This window comes from Jaculus jaculus, chromosome 1, assembly GCF_020740685.1.
Source record: "Jaculus jaculus isolate mJacJac1 chromosome 1, mJacJac1.mat.Y.cur, whole genome shotgun sequence".
NCBI classification, from domain to species: domain Eukaryota; kingdom Metazoa; phylum Chordata; class Mammalia; order Rodentia; family Dipodidae; genus Jaculus; species Jaculus jaculus.
This window is the reverse complement of record NC_059102.1, coordinates 67,957,187-67,984,801: the sequence shown is the minus strand read 5'-3', so window position 1 is coordinate 67,984,801 and position 27,615 is coordinate 67,957,187.

Genomic DNA, 27,615 nt, shown 5'->3' with positions numbered 1-27,615 from the left:
AACCATCTCTCAAGCTGCTGTAAATTTTATGTTTAAAATTTAATTGAATTTGATTTTGTGCCTATGATATAACATGAATCTCAATCAGCTGTTTTTCAGGGACTACATACAACCCTCTCAATATCATTTTTTGATAGTTTGTCTTTTTCTCCTAAATTTGAGATGCTACCTTTCCTAAGTATCTCCTCATTTATAGCTTTGTTTCTGAATGGCCTTTTTTGGTTCCATTTGATTATGTCTCTGTTCTGAGGCAGTAAAATATTGCTTAATTAATGTAAAGACAGAATATTTAGACCTAGCCGGACATGGTGGTGCATGCCTTTAATTCCAGCACTTGGGAGGCAGAGGTAGGAGGATCACAGTGAGTTTGAGGCCACCCTGAGACTACATAGTGAATTCCAGGTCAGCCTGGACTAGAGTGAAACCCTACCTCAAAAAAAAAAAAAAAAAAAAAATATGTCGACCTAAAAAGCCAGGTTTCTTGATTTTTTTTTGCTGTTGTTGTTATTTATTCAGTTCTGAAGTATTTTTATCTTCTGTGTGAGTTCTAAAATCAGCTCTTCAAGTTCAAAAATCACTTATTTTTTTTTTATTAGAGCTGCATACTTGTGGATTAATTTGGAATGCTTAAAAGTAAGTCTTTCATGCACAGCTCTGTATTTATTCAGGTCTTTGATGTCATCAATAAAATCTTACCATTCTCTTTATCTGGATCTTGCATTGTTCTTGTTAGTTTATTCCTAGCCTAGGGGACTTTAAAAAAGATATTACATTGCCATTGGGCAAAGGATCTTTTGATTTTTTTCTAAAAGAAGAAAGAAAAGAAAGTAGAACTGGAAGAATAAAAGAAGAAAGAGTAAGGGAAAAGGACGATGAAATGGCACAGAAGAAAGAGGAGAAAATCCGATTGCGGTTAACTGCCCAGGTCCAAGGCATGGGGCACTTCCTGCGTCTGCACACTTCCAACTAGGCCATCCTTTGGGAGGGAAAGCTAAGCAAGGGAGTACGCACAGGAAATGCAGGGAGAGCAGGTCTGAACTCAGGCTTGGAAATCATCCCATAGTCCTCTCACCAGCTGTGCGATTTCATTAACATTTCTCATTTGTAAAACATGGAAAATTACTGCTTCGGTGACTGGGGCTCAACTGACGCAGCCTATCTAAGGTGGCTGTGTGGAAGGCCAGCTTCCTCCTGTCTCTGCTCTGCCGTGGCTTTTCTGCCGTGGAAATCCCATGCTGCTCAGGACAACGCCGAGCGTTAATATTAACGTGTTATGCTTGTTCTAAGAGCACGTAACGCAAAGGAAAACATACCAAAAATTCATAAGAAGCGTGGTAGGAAAACCTTGTTTGGAGTTGTGATGTGAATCTGCGGGATGTGGAGGGGGAGTCACATAAGTCTGAAAAAAGTCGCCCCTGACACAAGGAGGCATTGTTGAAATGTGGATCCTTATTGGTGCCTAAATCCCCAGTAAGAAGCACCCTCTATTTCTGCCAACAATGGCTCCTTGTCCAGGAGACAATGCAGGCTCATAGCCCTGGACAGCATGGCATCCCCATGGCGATGGGGCACTCGCCCTCCCACACTGCAGGACTGGCCCAGTAGCAGCCACAGCACTTTAGCCAGTGACACGTACTGGGGCTCGGGTCCCAGAACACAGACCTGAAGTCTTGGCCACATGTCTGTTCACTCCAGGGCTTGGAAGCTCCAGGAAGTCATGCTTGTGAGCTGTGACAATGAAGAAGAAAGATAAAAGAAAGAATGAAAGGCCCATAGTGCTCTCTTATTGGGAGCATGTGCATTTGTTACTCATAAAGAAAATGTCAGACCAGCCTGAGTTTAAATCCACTCCCTTGGTGGGCAGCGCTTAAGGAAACTTGCTCACTCTCTCAGCCTCACTTTTTTCATCTAAAAAAATGGGGTCAATAACCCAGACCTCAGATAATTGCTGTGAAGATTCAATCACTCAAATATTTTTTAAAAGAGTGCTCAATAAGAATAAGAATTATTCTTTTCATGTATGGGGAAATGTTCTCAGAACCCATGAATGGCTTCAGTAGTTTGGAATGTCACTTTTCAATGGGAAATTTTATTTCTGCAATAACCAAACGTTATGAATCTGAGCTAGTGAGTAATGAGTCTGATAAAGTGTTTCATTTTTTTTACTTTTTTTGGGGGGGGGTTGAGGTAGGGTCTCACTGTAGCCTAGGCTGACCTGAAATTCACTCTGTATTCCCAGGGTGGCCTCAAACTCACGGCAATCCCCCTACCTCTGCCTCCTGAGTACTGGGATTAAAGGCGTGTGCCACGACATCCCGCTCATTTTTTTTACTTTTTTAAATTTTTTTTTTTTTTTTTTTTTTGAGGTAGGGTCTCACTCTGGCTCAGGCTGACCTGGAATTCACTATGTAGTCTCAGGATGGCCTTGAACTCTTGGCGATCCTCCTACCTCTGCCTCCCGAGTGCTGGGATTAAAGGCGTGCGCCACCACGCCCGGCTACTTTTTTAAATTTTTGAAATAGGGGCTGGAGAAATGGCTTAGTGGTTAACTCACTTGCCTGCAAAGCCTAAGGACCTAGGTTCAATTCCCCAGGACCAGGTAAACCAGATGCACAAGGTGGCACATCCATTTGGAGTTCTGTTTGCAGTGGCTGGACGTCCTGGCATTCCCATTCGCTTTCTATTTTTCTATATCTATCTCTATCTGCCTCTTTCTCTCTCTCTCTCTCTCTCTCAAATAAATAAATAAATAAATAAATAAATAAATAAATAAATAAATAAATAAATTTAAATATCCAAAATAGGGTCTATTTATGTAGCCTAGGATGTGTTTTTACTTTTAAAAGGGGATGGAGAATCTCTCTTGACTAACAATATCTGTTTTTATATGTGACTTGACCTTGACCTACTGATACTGGGTTTGGCCTGTACTCAGAACAGTTGTGTCTCACCATCTCTTCTGCTATCCCCTGGTGGAACCATAGCCACCATCATCTTTCTCCTGAATTTTTGCCAAGAACTCCTACCTGGTTTCATGTGTCCACTATTGCTCTGAGAATATTTTGAGCAATGGTCTTATTGTTGGAATAAATGGATCCTCTGCCCAGAGAAAGGCCTTCAGGCAGATAGAAAGGGGAAATGGACAATGGAAAGGAAAAGCAGCTTCCCACACAGGGTCCCATTTGCATTTCCTGCTTGCTGAGGTCAAGAGCTTCCACACAACTGACAGAGTCAAGATGACCCCAAAGACAATTGCTTTTCCAAATGACATCTCAAGCAAGAGTGTGAAAAATAACAAAAAAGAGCTGGGAAGTTGGCACAGCAGTTAAAAATACTGCAAAGCCTACTGGCCCAGGTGCAATTCCTCAGAATCCATCTAAAGACAGATGCACAAAGTAGCACAAAGTATGCATCTGGAGTTTATAGTGGCAAGAGGCTCTGGTGCACCCATGTTCACTCCTCTTTCTCAAATAAATAAATAAAAACAATAACAAAGACATTTAAGGCCAGAATGTTTGTGATCTTTGAGGTTAACCATTTCAACAATCTGCTCATCCCTAAACTTAATATGCACCTCTTAAAACTACTTTACAATTTCATTTTTAAAAAGAAACAACTTTAAAAAAATTGTTTTTGAGTTAGGGTCTCACTCTAGCCCTGACTGATCTGGAACTCACTGTGTAGTCCAGGCTATCCTCAAACTCATGGTGATCTTCCTACCTCAGCCTCCCTGCATGCTGAGATTAGTGTCATATGCCACCCACCACAGCCAGCTGAATTTTTTTTTTGTGTGCTGGACCTCATGCTTGCTATATAAGCAGTCTACTACTGAGTTAAATTCCCAACTGCCCCGCCTTTTATTTACCTTTTATTTTGAGATAGGGCATAATAAGTACCCTAGGTTGGTTTTGAACTTGCTCTGTGGCCCAGGCAGGCCTTAACCTTGTAATCTTCATGCTTCAGCCTCCAGTCTTTCTAGAACTACAAAACTGTATCACCAGACTGGCTAGGAAATTCTTCCAGACAAGAGAAATAAAAAAACCAGTTTGAGCATTTGGAAGATGGCTCAATGGGTAAAGTGCCTATTGTGAAAGCATGAAAACCCAAGTTCAGAGCCCACCACCTACATAAAAGCCGGACTCAGTGACATGCTCCTACAGTTTCAGCCCCAGAGAGGCAGAAACAAGAGGATCCCAGAGAGTTGCTGGCTACCTGGGTGAGTCTGTGAGTCCTGGATTCGGTGAAAGACTTGATTTCAAAACTAAATAAATAAATGGATAAATATATAAATTAAATGACTAAGGAAGACACCCAAGTCCCCAGCTCAAAAGTATGTAGTCTTATCTCTACTTCACAAACTCTGATTAAGCAATCCTGAAATTCTTTCCTGAAGTGTAGTCAGGGACATAGCTTGTTTCTAAGAGAGAAAGTCTTCAGTCTATAAGTGACAGTATTAGACTGTGTCTGCCCACCATGACCATCATTTATTGGAATTTTTTCTTCCTAATAAATATTTATAGAGCCTTTACCAGGTGTGAATGATGTGGCCTTAGTAATTTGGAAATAAATTCATGCCTCAAGGACACCATGACCAATAAACAAAGATAGAATGGGCTGTGCTAGATGGTACTGGGTGACAGGGAGAAATGTAATATGCAGTGAGCAGGTAAAGCATGCAGCTTCTGAGAGGAGGAAATGGGAGCTGTTGTTCTACACATGCTAGCAGGGAAAAGACCTTTAACAAGATGACCTGTGAGTAGAGACCAGAAGGTGAGGAAGGAGTGAGCCCTGTGCTAATGTGGGAGGAAGGGGAGGTTTCCAGACAGAGGGAATGAAGTTATGAAGGTGCTGGGGTAGAGTTAAGGGGTCAGAATGGCACATACACCATGAGGAAAAGAACAGAGAAAAGGATTACAGACATGATGGGAAGGGGAAGAGGATTGTGCAACTTCTTTTCTTGTCTCTGTGACAAAATACCTACAGAGGAAACAAAGAGTAAGAGGTTTGCACAGAAGGCACAGGCGAGGGAGCACATGGTGACAGGTCTCCACATCTTGGTAGATAGGACAGAGAGGACTGGAACAGAAGTGAGGCCAGACTATAAATGTCTACATCATCCAGCTAAGCCACATGATCCAAAGGCTCCATAATCTCTCAAATCAGTGTTACCATCTGGAGACCAAGTGTTTAAACATATGAGCTGCTGAGGAACATTTCATATGCAAGCCATAAGGGAGATTGTCACCAGGACCCAGGCTCCTAGTCTAACGAGTGGGAAAAATACTGCAGGACTTTGACGGTAGCTGTGATCATAATCTGGCCCTATTCTTCCTTATTCCTTTGACTTTTTCAATGATTTAAAAACAGCTAAGTGTGGCCACTCATACCTATAATTCCAGTATTTGGGAGCTGAGGTAGCAGAATCACTGTGAGCTCAAGGCCACACGGAGGGTACAGAGTGAGGTTTAAATCAGTCTGAGCTAGAGTGATAATATTCTGTTTCAAAAATAAAAAATTATGGTATATATTAATTATACATGGTACTGTATTACACAAGAATATATTGTTCCCCCCACATACACTTCCTCATTCACTCACAACCCTCATGGATGTCTCCAAGATGATTTCACTTCTATATTCATGTCACATACAGACATGATTTTATGTATCTATCTGAAATCTAAGAACTACAAATGAAAGAAAGCATATAACATTTATTTGATTTTGGGAGTGGCTTTTAGAGGTAAGGTCTTGTTCTAGCCCAGGCTGACCTGGAATCCAGTCTCAGGGTAGCCTCAAACTTATGTCAAATTCTCCCACTCTGCTTCCCATGTGCTGGGATTAAAGGTGTGTGCCACCACACACCTGGCTAGCATATATTTGTCATCCAGAGACTGGCTGGATTTCCTCATTATGATTGCTCATGTACCCTGGGCACGCCTCCAACTCACTATATAGTGAAGGATGACCTGAAACTCCTGATATTTCTGCCTCCATCCCCCAAATACTAGAATTACAGACATGTATCACCATACCTGGTTTATCAAACCCAGGGTTCCCTGCATGCTAGGAAAACACTCCACCAACTAAGCTACAACCCCAGTCCTTAATATGCTTGTTTCCAGTTGCATCCATTTTCCTCCAAATGACATACCTAGTTCTTCTTTATGAGTGGCAAAAAAAAATCCATTGTTTACATAATTGTGGTAGCTTGAATGTATGTCCCCCATAGACTCAGGTGTTTTATTAAAGCTTGTAACTTGGATCTCTAGTTGTCTTGCTGGAGTAGGTATCAGTGGGGGCAGATCCGAATTCCAAGCCAAAGGTATGCACAGAGGTCTGAGCTCTGGTGGAGAGTATGTGTGTGTGTGGTTTCACTCTGGCCCAGGGTGACCTGGGATTCACTATGTAGTTTCAGGGTGGCCTTGAATTCACAGTGATCCTTCTACCTCTGCTTCCTGAGTTCAAGGATTAAAGGAGTGCACCACCATGCCCAGCACTTTGTTTACTTTTTAATTTTTTTTCTTGAGAAAGAGAGAAAATGGGTGTACCTGGGTGTCCTGCCCTAAAAACGAACTCCAGACACATAAGCCACTCTGTACATTCAACTTATGTGGGTACTGGGAAATTGACCCTAGGCGGTTAGATTTTGCAAGAAAGCACCTTTATCTGCTGAACCATCTCTCCAGCCTCTTCTGCTTACTTTTGTTGTTGTTGTTGTTGCTTTGAGACAGGGTCTCACTTTAGCCCAGGCTGACCTGGAATTCACTATGTAGTCTCAGGGTGGTCTTAAACTCACAGAGATTCTCCTAGCTCTGCCTCCCGAATGCTGGGATTAAAGGCATATGCCACCATGCCCCACTTTCTGTTTACTTTTTGTTAGGATAATGTGTCTATTGTATGATGTTGGAGTTAACCTGTGACCTTACATCTGGTAGTATTTTTTTTATGAAGTTGAACTACCTACATCTAATATAAATGTTTATTATTGTAATGACCTCTTCGTGGATTGCCCTAGTCAATATATTTCTTTATATTTTCTGCCTAATTTTGGTTTAAAGTCTGTTTTCTTAGATGTTAGAACAGTGACATCTGCTTGTTTCCTAGTTCCATTAATTGGAGTACTTTTTCTATCCTTTCACCCTAACATTGCATCTGTCTTTGATGGTGAGCTGCATTTATTGAAGGCAACAAACAAATATATTCTGTTTTTTGAAATCCAATCTAATCTGCTAGTCTGTGTCCTTTTTGGTTCTTTAATTTTTGTTGTTGTTGTTGTTTTTCTTTTTTTTTTTTTTTTTTTTTTTTTTCGAGGTAGGGTCTCACTCTGGTCCAGGCTGACCTGGAATTAACTCTGTCATCTCAGGGTGGCCTTGAACTCATGGCGATCCTCCTACCTCTGCCTCCCGAGTGCTGGGATTAAAGGCGTGCGCCACCACGCCCAGCTTTTTTTTTTTTTTTTTGAGGCAGAGTCAGTCGCACTGTAACCCACTGTGGGCCTTGAGCTCACAGAAATTCTCCTGCATCAGCCTAACTTGTACAAGGATTAAAGGTATGCATCACAGTGATTGGCTTTCCTATATCTTTTGGTTGGAGGATTGAAACCATCAGTCCTCAGACTTACAGTTGAAAGGTCCATGTTAACTACTGTCAGGCTGCTCACTTGATGGGTTTGGTGTTCACTTGCTTAACGACTCTTCTAGCATGGGTTGCTCTTTCCTGTTGCCTCCTGGTTATGTTACTCTTTCTCTTCAGTCTGAAAAAGTCCTTCTTCTTTAAGGTTGATTTAATGGCCATAAGTTCCTCTACATATTTTTGTCAAGTAAAGTTTTTTCCTTCTTTCAATTATGTCAGATAGTTTTGATGTTGGGTTGGCAGTTATTGTCTTTCAGAGCTTGAAATATGTCCTTCCAAGCCCTCCTGGCTTTTAAAGTTCCTTTGAAGAAATCTGCTTTTATTCTGATGGACCTGCCTTTACATAGGATTTGATGTTTGTTTTTTTCTTGCAGCTTTCAATATACTTCCATTATTCTGTAAACAGTATTTTGACTATAATATGATATGGGGAGGTTCTTCTCTGATCTTCTCTGTTTTGTATGTTAAATGCCTCCTGCCTGAATGGTCATTGCTCTTTCCCCAGATTTGTGAAGTTTATCACTATGATTTTTTTTGAAAACATTTTCTTTCTCTTTTTGTGTCTTGTTTGTTTGTTTTTCAAGGTAGGGTCTCACTCTACCCCAGGCTGACCTGGAATTCATTATGGAGTCTCAGGGTGGCCTCTAACTCATGGTGATCCTCCCACCTCTGCCTCCCAAGTGCTAGGATTAAAAGCGTGCACCACCATACCTGGCTCGATTTTATTGAAAACATTTTCTATCCCTCTATAATTGAATTTTTTCCCTTGTATATCCATAATTTGTAGCTTTTCTTTTTTTGTAGTGCCCCATAGATCTTGAATGTTATGTTCATATTTTCTTATTAGTTTAAATTTGTAATTGATTGTTCCAATTTCTCTATCTTGTCTTCAAGCTCTAATATTCTGTCCTCTCCTTGATCTGCTTTATTGGTGAGGCTTTCCATGGAGCTTTTTATTCCACCTGTTGAATGTTTCATTTCCAGTATTTCAGAGTGGGTGTTTTGGTTTTTTTTTTTAGTGTTTCTATCTCTTTAATGAATTGTATTTTTTGTGCCCTCTATGGACTTCCTTACTCCATCAGCTACTTGTTTTCTCTCAGAGTTTACTCAGAAGTTGGTTTGTATCTTCTTTAATTTCTTGAAGCATATTTTATTCATTCTTTTGAATTCTTTGCCTGAGATTTCATCTCATTCACTCTCATTGGAGGATATTACTGTGGGATTAATAATTTTTGCAGGAGTTATGTTGCCTTGGTTTTTCATGTTTTTATTTTGGGACTTGTATGCCTGTTCACTGATAGGATTTTTTTTTAAGTTTTTTTAAAATTTTTATTTATTTATTTGAGAGTGACAGACACAGAGAGAAAGACAGATAGAGGGAGAGAGAGAGAGAATGGGCACACCAGGGCTGCCAGCCTCTGCAAACGAACTCCAGATGTGTATGCCCCCTTGTGCATCTGGCTAACATGGGACCTGGGGAACCGAGCCTTGAACTGGGGTCCTGAGGCTTCACAGGCAAGCGCTTAACCACTAAGCCATCTCTCCAGCCCCACTGATAGGATTTTTTAAAGCCCTCATTCTTTCAGTGGCAGTATTTGCAATGATTAAGACAAACTAGTATATACCAGGGTTTAGATTGACCTTCTTCTATGCTAGGTTGGTATTTAAGGCACCACATTAAGTTCCCAGTACTCCAAGGGAAGTAGAATACTGCCTGAAAAAAATAATTCACATCAAAGCAAAATATCACTATGAAAAAATAGCAATAATCCAATAGCAAACAATTACTGATTAAATTCTAATAATTTCAGGAATTTCTACTGAGTTCTCAAGTTCTACTGAAGGTGCTGGTCTTGGACCACCTTGTAAGGACTATTAATGTAAAAACTAGTTTGCAGGAGGGACAATTGTAGAAGCAAGGAGACTTGTTAGGGGATTATTTGCAACAATAAAGGGAAAAGAAAAGATGGTGGCTTTGGCTTGACCAGCTGGTAGCAGGAAATATGAGAAGTGACTGAATTCTGGATATAATTTATACATAAATTCAGTGGGATTTTCTGAATGACCCAATGTGTGACATTATGAAAAAAAGAAAAAAATTGAGGGTTTTAGGTTAAGAAACTATATCAATGGATTGCTAGTTAGCTTGATAGCAAGAACACTTAAGGAGGGAGTGAGGAAAGAATCCGAAAGTTTAGTTCAGAATGTTATGGAATCCAAAAGTTTAGTTCAGAATGTTATATTGTTATTCCTTTAAAAATTTGTAAATGGATATGTCAAGTGAGCCTGTGTTGCAAAATAGTCAGGCATTCAGGGGAGAGTTCTGGACTGGAAATTGGAAGGCAGGGATCATCAGCATATACATGGTACCATCAAGACTGGTTGGGATGATCAGTGGAGAGAGACGAGGGAGAGAAGAGGGTTCAGGACTAAACCTGATGGCAATCAACTAGTTGGAAGTCAGAAATCAGTGATGAGCCTGAGATGTGGTAGTCAGAGAAGTAGAAGAAAACTTGGGGAATGTGGTTCCCTGGATGTCAAGCAAATGTTGCAACAAGTTTAGGTTCATGTGCCAGCAGGCCATCTTGTCCTAATAATGCAAGTATCCACTGTTGAGGAGGAGCTCACAAGTAACGTGCAACTATCTGAAGTGACTCCAGAGATAAACAATACCAAATGGATACAATGGTCACTGCAGTTGAAATTTCTTTTTTTATAAACTGTTCAGCTGATTTTGCTTTTGTAAACAAAACTATAGTACTGACACACATTCATCATTGACATACATTAGAATTCTTTCTTTCACCCTCAAGCATTCTGTCTAGTAGACTTTTCCTTGAAGCAAACTGTCTCAGTGTGAGAGACTAAACTATAAATCTGAGTATCTCTCTCTGTGTGTGGCTGGGCTGTTGGGAACTGTGTGGGTGCACTTGATAAATGCTTCAGGGAGCAGCACTTTTCCTGCCCCGTCCTCTTAGTTTCTGGCAGTGATTCTTGGAATTCCATCAGTTTTTAGAGGTAAAAACAAATCGTGGAAAACAAATGCTTCAAGGGCTCATTCATTAAGTTCTGAGCAATCTGGTTTTGAATCCCTATTTTTTTCTAAGAGAAGAAGACTGTCAGCAGCCACAGTTGCAGTGCTGGAAGGTCTGGGTCAGATTAGAAGTGGGGCCAGACCAGGATCTGGAACTGGTGATGCTGAGCAGGGAAAACAACATCTGGGTGTTTTCAGAAGCCTGAAATTCAGGAAAGCAGCCTACCATTGTGGTTGGTAAATGTTATTTGCAATAATAGCTTTGGTTATTCTAGCCACTTAGAGGTCATGAACATCCTGAAGCACAGGGCCCAATGATGTTCATGATGGTAGGATGCCATAGCAGGTACATCAGATAGGTTTTTCCATAGGAGTCCCAAGTGTTCTCAGTGCAGGCAGACAAATATAAACAACTGTTGCAACTCAGCATGCTCCAAGCAGAGCTATCTATTGTATCTCGTATCACAGTATATCTGATGATGAGTCAGTCTTACTCAGCCAAACTTGACAGAAAATTCATCTCACACAACTTTATCTCTCTCTCTCTCCTGGGATTTACTACTTCCAGGGACTCATATTTTAAAACTAATAGCATCTGGAAAGGCACTCCACAGATAACACACAGATTTTCACTTGAGGAGAAAATACTACTGATAAGTAACCATCATTTTTCTCCAAGTAAAGGAAGCAAAGAAGGCAGAATCTGGAGCTGTGTGCTGCACCATTGGATGTGATAAAGCTGGTGGGGACAAGCCTTTACTCCAGAAAAGATACATCCTGGTTTCTGGGACTAGTCCCTTCTTGGAAGGAACCTTTAACAAGAAGACCAAGGAAGCTGTGGCAAGTCTCCAGGCTAAAGGTACTGCTAACTCAACTTAAGTGCTGATGGGGTAGAAGGAAGTAAAAGGAGTGGCATGGTCTACAATGCCATGGTGGTTTGAGTGAAATATTTCACAAGGACTCATGTGTTTTGAATACTTGGTCCCCAGCTGGTGGCAATTTAGGAAAATAGTGCACCTTTGGGAGGTGGAGTCTTGCTGGAAGTGGTGTGGTGCTGGGAGCGAGCTCTGGGGTAGTAATATAACTCAGCCAAGCCCAGTATCCAGACTACTTTCTTCCTGCTGCTGTAGAGATGTGATGCCTGCCTGATGTTTGCTCTTTTTGTAAATTCTCGACCATGATGAAACTTCCCCTCAAAATGTAAGCCAAAATAAGCCTTTCCCTTCCATAAGCTGCTTCTTGTCTGGTGTCTTGTCCAGCTGCCACAGATGCCATCAGGATTTTGGTAGGAACAAATAGAAGGATGGAATCGCCATTAAATGAAATGAGAGTAATCTCAGATGCTGATTTATGGAAGGAAATGAGAACTTTATTTTCAAACATAAGATTGAGATGTCTCTGAGGCATCCCAGTGGGCATGTCCAGAAGTCCCATGTGTGTAGATGTCAGGAGTGATGTTAATCATAGGATAGAAATGTGGGGTTCATTGACATACTCATCAAAGAATTAATTAAGAAATTGAATATATAAGGAAAAGAAAGCCAAGGAATGATCTCTTGGGCACTCCAGGATGTGTATAGCTTGGGGGGGTGAGGGGACATAAAATAAAGACTGAGAAGAAATAACCAGTGGGACCCGAGGCATATGAAAAGGAGTATGGTGTCTGGGAATAAAATAGATCGAAAAGGAGGGTGATCAACCTTGCCACTGGATTTGCAGATGAATTTCCTTCTCAATAAGATATAAGTAACATAACATCTGAATGATGGGCTTAAACGAGGTAATTTGTATAAATTGCTAATAACAATGCTTAAAGCTAAGAAGGGCAAAAAAATGCTATTTATTATTTCTATTCCTAACAGTCTGAAAAACTCATTCATAGCAGGGTGTGGTAGCACACATATTTAATCCCAGCACTCAGGAGACTGAGGTTGGTGTATTGCTGTGAGTTTGGGGCCAGCCAGAGCTACAGAGCAAATTCCAAGTCAGTCTGGGCTACAGTTAAATGCCAAAAAAACAAAACAACAACAAAAAATAAAACCATAAAATAAACCATTTATCACTATCAAGCCTTTCACTCTCCAAGATGACCTCCAGGAGGCGCTCCAGGAAGTTCTTCCCTATTAATTTTCTCCAATTTAGACACTACAAAACTGATTCCTAGTGGAAATAGTCCTTTGTAAGAAACGCTAGAAAATCCAATGCAGTGGGTGTCAAACAGTGATATGGACAAGAATTATTTGAAAATCTTGTTAAGATGCAGGCCCAACCACCAGAGATGCTAATTTAATAAATCAGAAGGGATTTGGAGTTTTGCTTTGCCCTCACCCTGGGAGATTGCAGAGTTTACGCTCCCACATTGCTCTTGCATGAGAAGAATACAAAACTAATCACTGGCCTATAACATTCTGTTCCTCTTCTTCTTGGGACCTTGTTCCTTCTCATTTCCTCTCTCCCATATAGCCAGTGAGGTAAGCCAGTCCCGAGGCTTCCTCAGAACTGGGAGGTGCTGTGTGGAGGGAATAACCACATCACAGAACATAGAATGAGGCTGTTCCCCTTCTGGTCCCCAACTCTTGTTGTCCTTGGCCTGTTAAGTACTTTAATATAATGCAACTTTGTTGTCAATATTTTAAACTCAGGAGATTCACATCCAATCCCAGGTTCCTTTTTTTGTGAAACAATAGGGTAAGGAGTTATAGTCCCCTTGTTCCCACAGAGGAAAGCGACCTCCTTTGGATGGGCATATCTGTAATTTCATTCCTTATGGACCCTAACATCAAGGTTTATCAAAATGATTATGTTGGAAAGACACTTACCAATATACTTATATTTGTGCCTTCTTTAATATCATAGAAAATGAAATATTTAGTTGGAAAACATGGAGACAACAAAAGGTCTAATATTTCCAAAATAAATTTTCTTACAAACCTTCCTCTGGCTTCTCTCAGCCTATAAATGTAACTGCCTCTGGCCTACCTTTGGATCCAGAGGTGAAAGGTGGTCTATACATTGAAAACTGAGTTGGAGTAATATTCAGTGATAAGTGTTAACTGCTAGCACATAAGTGAATGACTTTCAAAAATTAGGCTGAGCAAAAAGTATCAAGCACTAAAGAATAAGACTCTAACTCCACTTAGACAGAATTCTAGAATGTGCTAGAAACTCCTGCACAGAAACAGAAAGCATGGCTGTGTTTCCCAGGGCAAAGATCTGTCAATGTTAACTGCTCTTCTAAGCTCCCAGACAGCTGCTCAAGGAGATGGATGGAATAGGTGGCTGTGCTCAGTCTTTTCCATATCACGTTCCTGTTGCAGGACAGGATTCAGGATTGCAAGATTCATAAACATTGTGAGTAATGTTTAAATCTCCCAGACCAGACACGTAAATCCTAAATCGCACAAGGCATTGATAGAGTGGGCAGTGTGTTGGTAGAGGAGATGCAGGTGAGGTTGGAGGAGGGTCCGAACCTTCTCAAGAGCTGCCGCCTAAGGAGAGAGCCTTCCATCTCCACCTCCGCAGGTGGATGAGAAACACAGGTGGTGACTTATCCCCCTTCCCTTCTCTCTCCTCCTCTTCCCTCCCTGCCCCCCAGCTTCCCTAGACTCACACAGGAACCTCAACAGGCAAAAGCATTCTGCATTTCTGGTGGGCACCATTCCAAGAACAGTAGTAGGTGAAATGTGGTGTTGGCCCCTGCATTCACTACCGAGTCCAGACTTCTTTCCCCACACTTAGAGATTCGCTGTGGTGTTAACAGTAGGCGTGGTGGTTCCGGCATTGGTGGCCAGTACCCCATTTGTCCTCCTGTTTCATGAGTTTCTTAGTCAAGGTTGAGAAACAGCATTGTTGGAAATGAAAGACAATTACATTTACAATTTCATTGGCTTATTTATGAGAACTTGTCAGAAGCCTTAGTCAATTAAAAACTGAAGAACAGTGAGTGACATGGGAAGAAGAGCATTTGAAGCAAGCAAAATTCAATTTTCTTGCCGGGTGTGGTGGCATACACCTTTAATCCCAGCACTCGGGAGGCAAAGGTAGGAGGACCACAATGAGTTCAAGGCCACCCTGAGACAATACACTGAATTCCAGGTCAGCCTGGGCTAGAAAAACAAAACCAAAAAATAAATCAATTTTCTTAATCACTTTTGATAGTTATTCACATATCTAATATAGGTTTATTAAAAAGAAAAATAATTTAGAAACACTTTCTCCCAGTCTGTAGCTTGTCTCCTCATGCCTTTATTAGTAGAAACTCACAGTGAAAGTTCTGTATTTTAAAAAATATTTTATTTTTATTTATTTGTGTGTAAGAGAGAGATAGACACAGAAATAGGCAGGTAGAGGGAGAGAGAGAATGGGTGTGCCAGGGCCTCCAGCCCTGTAAACAAACTCCACATGCATGTGCCCTTGTGCATCTGGCTTACGTGGGTTCTGGGGGATCGAACCAAAGTCCTTTGGCTTAGCAGGCAAGCGCCTTAATGGCTAAGCCATCTCTCCAGCCCGAAAGTTTTGTATTTTTTTTTTAAGATTTTTATTTATTTATTTGAGAGAGACAGACAGAGAGAGAAAGAGGCAGACAGAGAGCGAAAGAGAGAATGGGTGCGACAGGGCCTCCAGCCGCTGCAAAGGAACTCCAGACGCGTGCGCCCCCTTGTGCATCTGGCTAACATGGGTCCTGGGGAACTGAGCCTTGAACCGGGGTCCTTAGGCTCCACAGGCAAGCGCTCAACCGCTAAGCCATCTCTGCAGCCCGGAAGTTCTGTATTTTGATGGAGTTATTTATCAAATTTTCACTTTTGTACAGCTTATGTTTGTTATATTGAAGAACTATTTGTCTAGCTCATAATCACAAACTAGAATTGGCACCTAAATTCACTTCAAGCTAACTTTTGCATATGGAGTGAGAGCTGAATAAAGACTTATTTATTTATATGTGGATGTTTCTTCTGGATAGCTTTTGGGGGAAGTTTGCTTTCTTTGCTTACTTGTTGGTTTGTTTCGAGACAGGGTCTTACTGTGGTGCAGACGGGCCTGGTGCGTGCTGCATTCACCAGGCTGGCTTCAAACTCGTAGCGATCCTCGTGCCTCTGCCTCCTGAGAGCTGGAACCACGGGCATGTGCCACCACGCCTGGCCTCTATTTAGGTTTTGCAAATCATGGCTAGCTTTTTCTTTCTTTTTTTATGCCCCAGATATAGCCAATACCAAGATTTTTATGCATATAACATCAAATTTTATGCATAATAAGATCCATTTTTTTGGTGTGTGTATGTGTGTGTGTGTTCGTGCTTGTGGGTACAAATGTATGTGTGTGGAGGTCAGAGGTCAGCCTCAGGTAGCACTCTTCACCTTCCACCTTGCTCAAGGCAGGGATTCTTTTTCACACTGCAGTTTTCAGGCTTGTTGGCCCCTGAGCTTCCATGAGACTCTTCTGTCTGCCTTCCACCCTTCTGTGAGAGCACTGGGGTCACAGGTGCTTAGCAATACACTGTCCACCTTTCTGTGGGTTCTGGGGGGTCTGAAAACAGGTGCCCAGCTTGCACTGCACATGCTTTATTCATGGAGCCATCTTCCTAGCCTGAGCTTCAGTTTTTGTACATTTGGACATAGATAGGTCTATAAAATAATATTATTATATTTATTTTCATGTTTTGATTCCTATTCATCTCTTATTAAATTATTTTATTTTCATCATTTGTGTGTGTTCAAGGGTTCATGTATGAGTACTGACACATGTGTGCAGTGACACACATGTGCAGGTCAGACCAACTTTAAGGTTGGCCCTCACCTGTCCATCTCATTTAAGGCAGGATTTCTCACTCTGGCTCTCATCCTGCTGTTCTTTGTTGAGCTTATCACAGACTTCTGGGAAATGGTCCTGTCTCCAGCTCCCATTGTGCCAACATTCAGCATCAGCAAGCTGGGATTACAGAAGCTTGCCATAGCTCCTGATGTTTTATGTGGTTATGTGGGTGGGGATCTAACTCCAGCTTAAGCAGCAAGCCCTTTATCCACTGAGCCATCTCTCCATCCCTTGATAGCTATCAATTTGGATGCATGTAGGTCTAATTTATAACTTACTTTTGGTTTTTTGAAGCAGGTTCTCATTCTAGACCAGGGTAACCTGGAATTTACTATGTAGTCTCAGGTGGGCTGTGAACTCAAAGTGATCCTCCTCCCTCTGCCTCCATAGTGCTAGGATAAAAGGTGTGTGCACCACCACACCTGGCAGGTAATTTATAACTTTTAAATACCACAAAATATTGAACCATGGATGTCTGCCACCTTTATTCATTCATTTTTTTAACTAATGAACATTATGGTAGCATATAGGTTTCTTCCCCTCATACAAACAGTGCCACATCTTCTCACACGTTCCTGGCGCTATGTAAGAGCTTGTCTATTGTGCATAACAAAAGTTGAGCTACCATGTACTAGAGTGTGTCCTCTTACTCAAATTGCTGAATCAGTTGAAAATACAACCATACAGAGTGATTTACAACTATTGATGAGATACATGTATGTATTAGTCAGGGTTCTCTACAGGAACAGAACTGCTAGAATGAATTATTTTAAAAGGGGATTTATTGGATAAGCTTATAGTAGTCCAATAGTAGTTGCAGTCCTGAGAATCACCGAACCTGGTAGCTGCTCAGTCCTCATGTCCAGAAGCCTCAGTAGTCCCAACCTGGCACTGCAGATGGTGCCAGAAAGCCTGGAGGCTTCCTGAGGAGCTGCTGGGTTTCGATCCACGCAGGTCTTCAGTTGATGCTGGTCTTCAGTCTGCACTGGTCTTCAATCCACGCTGGAAGGTAGTGAGCAGCTCCAGCAGCCAAGTGGAAGGGAGGAAGGAAGGAAGGAACTCTTTTTACCCAGAGCTTCCTTACATCAAGTCCCCCTCTTGAGCGGGGCCACCCACTCTGGGAAAAGGGCTCACCCTGGGAGAAAGACTTCTTCCTTTAGTTGATCCTTCCTAGAAGCCACCTGTGGATTACTAAACAGATCAAGTTGACAACACCTTAACTATTGCAATATAAAACAATTTTATTTTTAAAAAATTGCTTATTGGATATTTCTAAATTGGCGGGCTTCTTTTGTAAGTCTCTTCTTCATGTAAATTTTGAATTTTGTTTGTTTATTTACTTGGGGAGACAAAGAGTGAGTTTGGGCATGCCAAGGCTTCCTTCCTCTACCAACACACTCCAGATGCATGTGCTACTCTGTGCATCTGGCTTTACTTGGGTACTGGGGAATCAAACCCGGGTAGTTGAGCTTTGTAAGCAAGTACCTTTAACCACTGAACCCTCTGTCTAGTCCAAGTTTCTAATTTTTTGTAAAGGCATTTTTTTAGTTTGGTTTTATTGAGGTAGGTCCTCTCTCTAAACTAGGCTGACTACAGAGCTCACTCTGTAGCCCAGGCTGGCCTCAAACTCATAATGATCCATCCTTCCTTCTACCCCAGCCTCTTGAGTACTGGAATTAAAGATGAGTCACCAAGCCCAGTTTTTGTTGTTGTGTTTGCTTTCTTTCTTTCTTTCTTTCTTTCTTTCTTTCTTTCTTTCTTTCTTTCTTTCTTTCTTTCTTTTCCTTCCTTCCTTCCTTCCTTCCTTCCTTCCTTCCTTTCTTCCTTCTTTCTTTCTTTTGGCTGATAAAGACATTTGAAATGTCAGGCAGGCATGGTAGCACACCTGTAATCTCAGCACTGGGGAGGAGGCAGGGGATGCTTGAGGCAAACTGGTTGGCTAGACTAACCAAATTAGTGAGCTCTGGGTTCAAATGAGGGATCTGGCCTCAGTAAAGAGAGAGTGATTAAGATAGACATTGGACATCAGCCCCTGGCTTCCTCCCACACACATGTACATGTGCACCCTCACACATGTGCACCTACATGCACACCACAAACTTGGCAATATTTTGTATGTAAACCTTTGTGTATCTTTTTAAAAACTTTATTGACAACCTCCATACATATAGACAATAAACCATGATCATTATCCTTTCCCACCACCCTCTCTTTGGTCCCTCCCAAATCTCCTGGCTACTGAATCCCTTCTTCCAACTAGTCTCTGTTGTATTTGGATGACATAATCTTTTTTTCTTTCTTTTACACAGGTCTTGGGTAAGTAGCATTAGCAACTGTGAGCTCGTGAAGACCATAGCCACTCTGTGTCTGTCTGGAAGACAGTATTGCAAGGTACTTCTCCCCTTCTTTAGGTTCTTACATTTTTTCCACTAACTCTTCCACAACGGTCCCTGAGCCTTGAAGGGGATGATAGAGATGTCTCACTTAGTTCTGAACATGCTATTGCTATTTCTTCTAAGCACTTTTGTGAGTTTTGAATCTCCCAAGTGGTCACTGCCATCTGCAAAAAGAAGTTTCTCTAACCAAAAATGAGAGTAACATTAAATACGGGCATAAACATAATTGTTTAGAGTGCGGCAGTAGTAGGTTCCCTACTAGGGCTTATGACCTCCTTAGCCATTGGCTTTTGATTAGGTTTTCAGTACCATGCAGGTATTCCTTCCCATGGAGCAGGCCTCAAGTACAATCACAGAGCATTGTTTTTCCCCATAACAGACATGCCACTATTGTACCAGTTGGTACATTTGGCCTGGCTGACCAGTCATAAAACTTACAGGGTCCACTGCAGATTAAGACTGTAAATGACTTTTGTCCCCCAGCAGGGTGTATAGACCTTTGAATGATCATGACAGGGAGTCAACAGGGAAGAAGCTTCCAGCTCAATTCCAACTTAATTTATCAGTGACCTGCAACCCAAGCATGTGCTGTCTTTAGCAATAGGGTCTTACAATCTAAGTCTGGTGGGCAACTAAGAGCACTGGCAATAGCCTATAGTTTTGAGGGCATCAGAGGCCTTCCTGGCCAACAACTCACTGGAGGATACCCACCCCTGGCACTGAAATTTTCTATCTTTTTTAAGTAATTCTTCTTACCCTGAAAAAAGACATAAAGACATTTTCCCACATTTTTAAAAAAATTATTTATTTATTTATTTATTTAAGAGCATGAGAGAGAGAGGGAGAGAGAAGCAGATAGAGAGAATGGATACACCAGGGCCTCTAGTCACTGTAAATGATCTCCAGACATGTGCCACTTTGTGCATCTGGCTTTATGTGGGTACTAGGGAATCAAACCTGGGTCCTTTGGTTTTGCAGACAAGCAACTTAACCATTAAACAATCTCTCCAGGCCCCCTTTCCCACATTTTCTTACAAATTTTCACACATGTAATTTTTAGTCAATTATTTTCACCAAAGTTAAGTCTATTGTGATAGAATTTCTGTACAGTGAAATGCACAAATCAAAGATGCAGTTCCATGGAAGTGCTCACTCTGACTAGCATTCTACAAGATATGACCACCAATTAAGGGCAAGTGGGGGCAATCTGGACAGGAGGTCGAAAAAGCTTACAATAGACTCTGGCTGGTAAATCCAAGGCCCAGAATTGGGTTACCCCCCTATAGTGAGCTGTTGGCCAGGGAGACCCATGAGTTCCCCAAAAGAGTGTAGGCCATTGCCAAAACACTTGATTACCTGTCAAAGCTAAAAGGTCTGTTGCTGAAGACGTTACAAGCTGTGGTCACAAGACACTGCAATACTATGCTGGGACCGAAAGGGAGACTAGCTCCATTCCAGCTAGCACTCATAGTGCTGGAAAACACTACGGGAGCCGCTGTAGGACAATAGTCACTCACACCATGAATAAACAGGGGACCCTGCAGACTATGAAATCAATCGGCAAGACAAGTACATGATTATGCAATAGTGGCATGCAGCCTCTAGAGGTCACCAAGTGTTCTCTGATTGGACATGAGGCCTGCTCAGTGGGAGGGAACTCATATCTGGTACTGGAAACCAAGTCAGAACCCTATGGTTAGGAAAGAGTGGGCTTGCACACCAAAAATCTCCTACACAAGTTTGCATACCCCCTTTAGCCCAAATTACTCTCATGCTTGGTTGGAGAATCTGTTTCATTTTACAGATGGCAGAGAAAAAGGAGAGCCAAGATCCACAGTGAAGACTTTCCACTTCTACCACATCTGCCACAGCACAGGAGAAACTGCAGAGGAAGACATCATAAATATTGCTCTTACTGCTAGCCTGAGTCCCAGGTTGATGGTGACAGGCATATAGAATAATCAAAACCTATGAAAGCAGATATCCAGACACTACAAATAACGCTAAGACTGCCAACAGGCCTTCCATGGCTTAGGGACTATTGCAGAAGAGGGAGTGGAAAGATTTTAAGATCCATGAGCCCTGAGGAGATAAACTATCCCTCACACTTCAGCCAGGCCACAGGTGAAACCACAGGGGAATTGGGGAGATGAGCAAGAGTGCTGCTTCCATGTTGAACCTGATAATCAGTGCCAGGGTGCAGGAGACAGATGCTGAGGACACTCAACACCTACCAAAGCAGAGATCCAGAAGCTCCTAACAGCTCATCACTGAAGTAGAGTTTAAACTCACCCACCATGGCTCAGGGACTTTTGCAGAGGGGTCGGAAAGATTGTAAGAGCCCCAGGTTGAGACATCATGTCCTGAGGCATTCCCTCTTCCCAGAAAATAACTGTCTACTGCTAACACAACACTTAAACCATAACCCCATGGGGGTACCTGCAATCCCACTGAGAAGCATCTCCAACAGAATGGGGTCAGCAGCAAGGGAAAAGAGGGTACCAACACATGATATATCCAAACAAAAAATGTTGTTAATAATAATAATAATAATAATAACAATAACATTTTTAAAAGATTGTAAGAGCCACAGGGCAGGTAGGAATACCCTGAACCTTGGTGCCCCACCACCCCATAGGAACTGACTGAAACCTTTATGATCCTACAGTGAGTCCCATAACCCCACTGAGGAGGCACCTCCATGTAACAGGAGTTGGGGCAAGGAGATAATAGTATATAACCTGTTGTAATATTTATAAGACAAAATTTAAAAATTACTAGAATTTTAAAATTATTACAGGGCTGGAGAGATGGTTTAGCGGTTAAGCGTTTGCCTGTGAAGCCTAAGGAACCCGGTTTGAGGCTCAATTCTCCAGGACCCACGTTAGCCAGTTGTACAAGGGGGCACACGTGTCTGGAGTTCATTTGCTGTGGCTGGAGGCCCTGGCGCGCCCATTCTCTCTATCTGCCTGTTTCTCTCTGTCTGTTGCTCTCAAATAAATAAATAAAAATAAACAAAAATAAATTATTACAACCCAAACAGAAATTTTTAAAAAGCCAGGCATGGTGGGACATGTCTTTGGTCCCAACACTCAGGAGGCAGAGGTAGGAGGATCACCATGAGTTCGAGGCCAACCTGAGACTACATAGTGAATTCCAGGTCAGCCTGGGCTAGAATGAAACCCTACCTTGAAAAACCAAAATAAATAAATAAATAAAAATGATTGCAACCACCTTTAAACTGACACCTTAACATTCAGTATATTAAAATTAAAAAAACTTTTTCAGAAAGCTTTTTCTGAAAAGAAATACAGTTTCATCAGTCTTGAAAAATATGCTCATGTAATCCCCACCTCATCAAAATACAAAGCATTTTAGCAGTTAAGGTGCATGCCTGCAAAGCCTAAGGACCTTGGTTCGATTCTCCAGGGCCCACGTAAGCCAGATGCACATGGTGACTCATGCGTCTGGAGTTCGCTTGTAATGGCTAGAGGCCCTGGCACACCCATTCTCTCTCTTTCTCCCCCTCTCTGCCTCTAATTAATAAATTAATTAAATTAAATAAATATTTTAAAATACAGAGCATTTTCATCACCCTAGACCTCCCTTCATGTCCTTTTCTAACTGGCCCTTTTCCCTGAAGCCACTACTGTTTTGCTGTTTGTTTTTTGTCATAGTTTAGATTTACCATTCTAGGACTTCATATTAATGAAATCATACAGTATGTGTTCTTTGTGTGTGATCTGAATTTCTTTCATTCAGCATGATAGTTATGAGATGTATTTGTATTATCATATTATAGTTGATTCACTTCATCACTAGCAGTTCCACTGAAGGAATGCATCTCAGTATGTCCTGCCAATATATATTTTGGCGATTATGAACAAATTGTCTAAGATATTTATGTCCAAGTTCTTGTTACTGTCTTTGCTTTGCTTTTTGTGAGACAGGTGTCACTATATAGCCCATCCTAGCCTCAAACTCACAATCCTCTTGCCTCAGCCTCCTGAGTTCTGTGAGGGTTGTGGTGCCAGTCACAACCAGCTCATATATAACTTTTTGTGGATTTGTTTCTCTCTTCCCTCACATAAAAATTTAGGAGTTGAATCTTGGGCAGCCTTTGAGTTTGATGGTCCCTGAGCAACTGGCATAACAGGATTATTCTCAGTAAGAAAAAAACCACCAACCTTTGCTTCTATCTCCTGTTTCTCCACCTCTTCCTTTTCAGACTCCCTCCCTCCCTTCAGTTCCACCAAATTCAGCTGGTGTGACAGCAATGTGATTCTGCATTACGAACTTTCATTGGCATCTGGGAACCCTGCTTCAGCTTGGAAAACACTTTTATAAGGCAACAGTTTTCAAAATTTTACAGAGGAAGCAGAACCTATTTCTCAAATTAAATCTCCAGGGGAGAGTCAATATAAAAAAAATATATACACTTTTTATAGATAGAACCACTCTTGTTTTTCTGGGACATCACTCTGTTTGTACCCACATTCACAAAGAACCCCGAGTTCCCACAGAACATGTTTGTTACACTTTGACCTAAAGAAATAGATACTGACACTGGCTGATCTTGCTGTACTATCTAAGTGCTTTGGGTGTGTATTTGTCTGTTGGTGGGGGATTTTATGTGATCCATTGATACTATAAGCTTTTGGGAAAGTTTATATGAGAAATTTTAAATTGTGATTCTTTCTCTGGGGAGATTTTGAAGTACTCAGTTGATTTTAGCACAGTAGCTAAATGAAAGGAATTTGGAGTTTAGATGGGAGCCCTCTAGTACTTTTAAGATTTTAATTACCCTATTATAAAAAGGGATTGAAATTGCAAAACGTAGGGCTGAAGAGATGGCTCTGTGATTCATATGCTTGCCTATAAATCCAAGCAATTCCCCATGTAAAGCCAGATGCACTAGGTGACACATGCATCTGGAATTAGTTTGCAGTGGCTAGAGCCCCCCCCTCCTCCTGTCTCTCTTTCTCTTTTATCCTGCCTCTTCTCACTCAAATAAATAAAAATTTTAAAGAAATTACAACAGGGAGATGTTTTGTGTATATATGCACACACTGTGTGTTTTATTGACCTATCCTTATACTGTCATATCAAACTTTATAAATATAATCTATAATCTGGGTTTTGCTCTACAGTGTAACCATTAAAGTTGTTTTATTGTAGTTTCTATAACATCTAGTTGAGTTTCTTTTGCCTAGTGAATAATGAGGTTTTGTCATGCTACAAAGCTCTTTGCAGATGCATTAAAGCACCTTTCACACATGGATCTAAGGAGCCAAGCTTTCCATTCATTGGTCCTAGTCACAAAAGGACTGATGGCACAGTGTGGTGAGGCTGCTTTCTTCTGACATTAGCTCACGTGCCTGCGTGAGGTGCTAGCAAGAGTGTCAGTTCTCATTGGTCTTCCTGTAGCTGAGTTAATCCAGGAAACGGAAGAACGGAAGGGAAGGTTAGCCTCCCCTTCAGACCTCTACAGAACCACTTCTGATAAAGGTCAAGGACAAAATGGACCCCAGAGACAAAATGAAAGCACTGTGTTTAGTTCTGATGGGAGAAGTGATGATGAGTGAAAGAGAAATTCTGGTCCAACAGGCAAATGGAGTCTCATGCTCTTCCCTGCTCCTTTGTGATTCAGGTTCAGCTCCGCTTTTGACTTTCCAACTTTTCCTCCTCTTCTTACTCTTCCTTTCTCCTGCTCATGTTTGTTCACCTTCTTTGACTCCCTGGACTTGCCCCTTTACATTTTGCAATGAATTCAGTTTGAATCCACACTTCTGGTCCTTACCTTGTGTCAACTCAGGAATCATGATCAAGTTCAATTCATTGATCAAGTTCAATTCATTCACCTGTGCTGGACTCCAAATGATGGCATGAAGGCATCTGGATAGATACCTCACCTTAGCCAACTCTCCTTGAGTTGGGTACCAACAGATAGTTCAAATTCCAATGGGTATTTGAAGCACACTGTGATTGAAAAGCACTGTCCTTTTTCTTAAAGAAATTATTATAAAATTGAAACAAATAGATTGCATGTGACATCATCTAAAATTATGTGAAATTCTTATACAAGGTAAGTCTGACCTGCCTCACTAATCCTGTGTTATCTGAATTTATTTATTGCCTTGGACTCTAAAGATATTAAAATCACTTGAATATTTACATAACATTATTTCAGTAAATTGGCATCATATTAGTATTTTTTAAAAGAAATTCTGTCACTCAAACATATTTTTAAAAACTCAAAGTGGTAGCTATACAAAAGAGGGTTGAGAATACCTTTCAGGAAGAGGTAGTTCTCAAATGTAGATTTAAAACAGAGGAGAATGTGCATTTGCATTCAATGACTAATTTAATAAAGAGATAAAATAAATTTGTCATTATTATTGTGGGATCATAAAACTAATAGGCTTCACCTAGCCCTGTATCAGTTTATTTTCTTGTTGCTATGACAAACTACTTGACAAAAACAATCCATGCAAGAGAGAATTTGTTCTGGCTCATAGTGTTAGGGTACAGCCCATCATAGCAGGGAAGGCCTGGTGGCAGAAACTTTAGGCAACTGGCTACATTCAATGCACAGTCAAAAGTAGAGAATAATGAGAGCTGGTGCTTAGCTTGCTTTCTCCTTTTTATATAGTCTGGGACTCAAGCCCACAGAATAGTGTCTACAGTTAGTGTAAGTCTTCCCACCTCAGTCAACCTAATCTAAAAGTTGTTTCCATGGTAATGCTAAATCCCATCAACTTGTCAAGATTAAACATTACAAGACCTTAGATGAATACTGCAGCCTTTACAACAGAGGTTGATAACGACATGACCGGCTGCCAATGGGAGCCTTGATTCCTCTTCTTCCCAAGAAAATTAGTTACTAATATGGTCTGTGCTGATTGCTTACATAATTAGCTGCAATAGGATTTTTTTTTTTTTAAAAAAAGACCTGTTTAGGGTTGAGGGTATAGTTTAGAAGTAGAATGTTTGCCTTGCATACATCAAGCCTTGGAACTGCACAAGACCAGAAAACTATTTGGAACAAAATTTAGGTTTTAGTTATTGTTATTGTAGTACTGGGAATTGAACCCAGGCCTTGAATATACTATACAAGCACACTGTCACTGAGCTCCAGGCCCAGCCTGAGGCAAGCAAGAATAGGGAACAATTTTTTCACCCAGAAAACTGGTGAGCTCAAGCAGTAAACACATCCTTCTCCTACACAATGCACCTAGTGACCTGTGGAGAAGCTGGGATCCCCCACCTGAACCAAGCTGTACATACACTCCACTCCAAATAATGAATTTGTTTTATTCCTCTCTTTAGCAGCCATCATTCATGATCAGTGCCTAGTCAACTACAGTCTTAGATAAGCCTGGGATCAGAATACAAGCAGCCATCTGGCCTGGACTGGTTTTGGGTGCATGTATAGTAGGGAAAACTGTGTGAACAAAGTGAGCTTTTAGGGATAAATTCCTTGTTGTAATTACATTCACAATGCTGGGACAAAATAAAAAGCAGCTGATGGGAGGAAAGACTTGATTTTGGCTTATAGTCTCAAGGGGAAGCTTCATATTGGCAGGGAAAGGATGGTAGAGCAGAGGCTGGCCATCACCTCCTGTGGTAAACAGCAGCAAGAAAATGAGCTGAGCTCTGGGAAGGGGGAACTCTAATAACATACCTCTAGCCAGGCTCCACCTCCCAAATTGCCACCAGCTTGGGACCAGCATTCAAAACATATAAATTTATGGAGGACATCTGATTTAAACTACCACACCCCTATTTACTATCTTATGTCTATAACTAGGTGTACATAGCATTAAAGTCAGATGCATCAGAGGAAAAGGTATATAATCCAAGCTTATAAATCAAATCAGAGCATCACCCAAGCCACACCCCTAGCAACTGATTCATCATCTCCTAAAAATCCTATGAAAAGAAGCTCCAGACAGTAACCATGGCTCTTGAGTACTCTCCATTCTAGTGACTGGCTTCCTCTTTGGCAATGTATTCAAACTATTGCTTTGCTCTTAAAGTTTCTTACTCTTCTGCTACTTGTGTGTGCCTTCTTCAATTCTTTGAGTAAGATGCCAAGAACCTGGAAACACTCAGAGACCACCAGTAACAAACCCATTTTATTTTTTTTTATAACTTCAATTTTAAAGTATACTGATTTACTTTTTTATTATTATTTATTTATTTGAGAGTGACAGACAGAGAGAGAGAAAGAGGCAGAGAGAGAGAATGGGTGCACCAGGGCCTCCAGCCACTGCAAAAGAACTCCAGATGAGTGCGACCCCTTGTACATCTGGCTAAAGCGGGTTGTGGGGAATAGAGCCTTGAACCAGAGTCCTTAGGCTTCACAGGCAAGGACTTAACCGCTAAGCCACCTCTCCAGCCCCCCATTTTAATTTTTATTTTGAGACACAGCCTACTAAATTATACACGTTGGTTTTGAATGTGCAATCTCCTTGTTTCAGCCTTCTCAGTAGCTCATATTACATGCCTAAACCATGACATTCAGCTGCTATTTTTTAAAATAGTTTTATTCTTATTTATTTACTTGACAGAGAAAGAGGGAGAGAGAGTGAGAGTGAGAGAATGGGAGCACCAGGACCTCCAGCCACTGCAAACGAACTCCAGATGCATGTACCCCCTTGTGCATCTGGATCCTGGGGTATCAAACTTAGGTCCTTTGGCTTCGCAGGCAAATGCTTTAATCACTAAGCCATCCCTCAG